The sequence below is a fragment of the Otolemur garnettii genome, unplaced genomic scaffold (genome assembly GCF_000181295.1).
Source record: "Otolemur garnettii isolate 467f Iridium unplaced genomic scaffold, OtoGar3 scaffold00020, whole genome shotgun sequence".
In the NCBI taxonomy this organism is placed as follows: Eukaryota; Metazoa; Chordata; class Mammalia; order Primates; family Galagidae; genus Otolemur; species Otolemur garnettii.
In genome coordinates this window covers 168,796-172,510 of record NW_003852415.1, presented here as the reverse complement: position 1 = coordinate 172,510, position 3,715 = coordinate 168,796, and the positions used below count along the sequence as shown (strand labels likewise).

The 3,715-nt window shown below is 40.6% G+C and overlaps 1 pseudogene; it reads left to right on the top strand.

Moving 5' to 3' along the window:
- Positions 1–2,680: 2,680 nt before the first annotated feature.
- On the top strand, positions 2,681–3,084 carry LOC100946072 (annotated as a pseudogene).
- The last annotated feature ends 631 nt before the right edge of the window (positions 3,085–3,715 follow it).

Sequence of the window (3,715 nt, the reverse complement as noted above, 5' to 3'; positions counted from 1 at the left end):
GGAGACTCGCTTGAGCCCAGGAGTTGGAGGTTGCTGTGAGCTGTAATGCCATGGCACTCTACCCAGGGGGACAGCTTGAGGTTCTGTCTCAAAAAAAAAAAAATGATTAAACAGAGTTTTTTTAAAATTGTGGTAAAATATACAATCATATAATTTGCCATTTTACTAATTTTATTACTATTGTTTTATGTAGTACCATTTTAACCATTAAAAAAGTGTTTTTTCAAAACATAGGATCTCACTTTGTTTCCCAGGCTGGAGTGCAGTGATGTGGTCAGAGCTCACTGCAGCCTCAAACTCCTGAGCTCTAAGGATTCTCCTACCTCAGCCTCCCAAATAGCTGGGATTTTAGGCTGGTACAACTAACTGCACTTGGCCGTTTTAACCATTTTAAAGTGTGTGATTCAGTGGCATTAAGTATATTCACCACCATCCATCTCTAGAACTACTTTATCATTCCAAACTAAACATCCTTACCTATTAAAAAATAACTCCCCATTCCTCCCTCCCCACCCCCAGCCCACTATTACACCTTCTGTCTCTATGAATTTGACTATTCCAGGTCCCTACATAAGTGGAATCATAATAATATTTATTCTTTTATGTCTGGCTTATTTCACCTAGCGTAATGTTTTCAAGGTTAATACATATACTTGAAGCATGTATCAGATTTCCATGCTTTTTTAAGGCTGAATGACACTTTGTTGTATGCATATACCACATTTTATTTATCTGTTCATCCATTGACAGACACTTGAATTACTTTCACCTTTTGACTATTGCAAATATGCTACCATGAACATGGATGTACAAATACCTGTTCAAGTCCCTGCTTTCAGTTTTTTCTGGCAAATACCTAGAAGGAGAATTATTGGATCACATAGTAATTCCATGTTTAATTTTTTGAGATAATTTCAACAGGGCTTAAATCTTTAATTTTTTAAATCTTTCAGTCTCATACCACAGACTATATCCTCTGGAACCTTTTCTGGGGGTCCAAGGGTCTGAGCACAGCTGGAGCCAGGCACTAAACTCAATGCCCAGGTAGGTCGGCAATGCCAGCCTTACCTGGAAGGAACAGATGTTGAGCATGACCTGGGTCAGCTAGATGGAGCCTTAGGCCCAGAAATACTTCCTACTGTCAGGATTCAATTAGTTTGTTTCACAAGGAGATGATGACTAGTATTTCTGTAAGCCTGAAATTATACTGTTAGAAATCCAGGCTCGGCTCCTGTGGCTCAAGCGGCTAAGGCGCCAGCCACATACACCTATGGTGGCTGGTTCAAATCCAGCCTGGGCCGCTAAACAACAATGACGGCTGCAACCAAAAAATATCCGGGTGTTGTGGCGGGCGCCTGTGGTCCCAGCTATTTGGGAGGCTGAGGCAGGAGACTTTCTTGAGCCCAGGAGTTGGAGGTTGCTGTGAGCTGTGATGCCACGCTACTCTACCCAGGGGGAAAGCTTGAGGCTCTGTCTCAAAAAAAAAAATCCAGAACTTAAAGTCCCCTTTTAAAAATAGTGTTAATGATTAATGATCTAGCCAGGATCTGGGGTTCAGGAGAATGGAATTGAACTGTATGTATAGATGGATGAGATTAAGTAGGAGTGAGGGGGTGAAAGGGGATGGAAAAGGCCCAAAGGCAGCTTCTACTTTCCCATTTGCTCGTTCAGCCTGGTAATCCGAAGCCTGTTCCCTGCTTCCTTGGTTGCTTTGCCTCATTCTCAGCAGGATTTATGAAACCCTGTGAGGAAAAAATATTGAGCTGCACACATTACACGTTTATTTTTCAAAGAATGACCAAGAAATCCATTAAACCGCTAATCAATAAATATGATATGACTTCCCAAAGCTCAGTTGACAAAGAAGGAAATTTAATAAATAGTCGAAGATACCCCCAATTGAACCCACAGTTTCTGTGAGTAGACTCATGGATTCCAAGGAAGAGAGATTTTCTGATTGTTTGGAAAACTGAGACTCCTTTCTGGCAAAGAATAAAGGATTTCATTTTTTAAAACCTTTGGGTTATTACCGTGGCTAAATTAGGGTAACCAGATTTTAACATTGGTAACACGGGACAACATGGCGGGGGGGGGGGGGCCGGGCGGGGCAGGGCCTGACAACAATGCAAACTTTGATAAGCAGTTCTCGATAATCACTTCTCAACAATTATTTGTTATTAGTACAGTTTAGCATTATAAAATTAACAAAAATAATATAAAACTCATATTCTGGCAAAATAGCCACATGGCAGCCGAAACCGGATATTCCCTTCCTGTTCTCCCGCCGGTACATTCTTTCCAAAAATCGGGACTTTTTAAAAATGCCGTAGGATGCGGGACAAATTGTTCAAAAGCAGGACGTCTGGTCACCCTAGGCTAAATGGATGACTATTATTTTACGGTCACCTAACATCCTAGTTTTATCAAGCATTTTAAACCTTCAACATATTTGACATGCTTCCTAAAATCAAATTTCAAATTCAAAATTAAGTCTTTTGACCTCATATTAACTTTGAGATATTACAGAGAGCCCCAGCAGCATCCAAAAGAGTGATAATAAATAGGCTTATTTGATAAGTTAAATTATATGGGAAACATTGTCAAATAAGAAATGATATTTCGCCCGTGGAGTCTTCAGACAGCAGGTGCACCAGTCCCCCAATATCCTCCTGCTTCAATCATGGCTTGTGGTCTGGTCGCCAGCAACCTGAATCTCAAACCTGGGGAGTGCCTCAGAGTCCAGGGCGAGGTGGCCCCTGACGCCAAGAGATTTGTGCTGAACCTGGGCAAAGACAGCAACAACCTGTGCCTGCATTTCGATGCCTTTGATGCCCACGGGGATGCCAATACTATCGTGTGCAACAGCAAGGACAGTGGGGCCTGGGGGGCTGAGCAGCGGGAGGCTGCCCTTCCCTTCCAGCCTGGAAATGTCGTGGAGGTGTGCATCAGCTTTGACCAGGAGACCTGACCGTCAAGCTGCCAGATGGTTCCACATTCAAATTTCCTAACCGCCTCAACCTGGAGGCTATTAACTACACAGCACCTGATGGTGACTTCAAGATCAAGTGTGTGGCCTTTGATTGAAGTCAGCTGGCCCATGACCTCCAATAAAGGCAGCTGCCTCTGCTCTTCCTGAAAAGAAAAAAAAAAGAAATGATATTTCACATTCAAGTTATATTTTTATGTGTGTGTTATCAACATATGTGCTCCAAACTAGTTATATTTTTATGCGTGTGTTATTAATATATGTGCTCCACACTTGTATGATATTCCTAAGATTCTGGAATGTCTTGGTAATGTTATTCATAATTATGATTATGCTAATTATTATAGGCCACAGAAGTAAACAAATTTCCTTGTCAATTGTATCTTTAACTGTGACCATTTTAATTCAATTTTACTAGTTACTTCTTTTTTAAAATACATTTTTAAGGCATCCATATTTCTAGGATAATTAATTCTGATGCATTTCTTGAATACCCCTCACAAGCAAGTAAAATCCTAGAATGTTGTGTCTTTGAAGAGGTTCATGAAAGGATGAAAAGAAGCCTGACAAGCACTCTTAAATACAAGTTTTTGATAACTTTAGGATCATATCATTTGCAGTAGGAAAGAATTTCCTGAATTCTAATGAAGAAATTGACTAGTTTTATAAACTATTCACTTAAGCCTGACAAAAATTAATTGAATACCAAGAAAGTGCCTTGCCAGATTC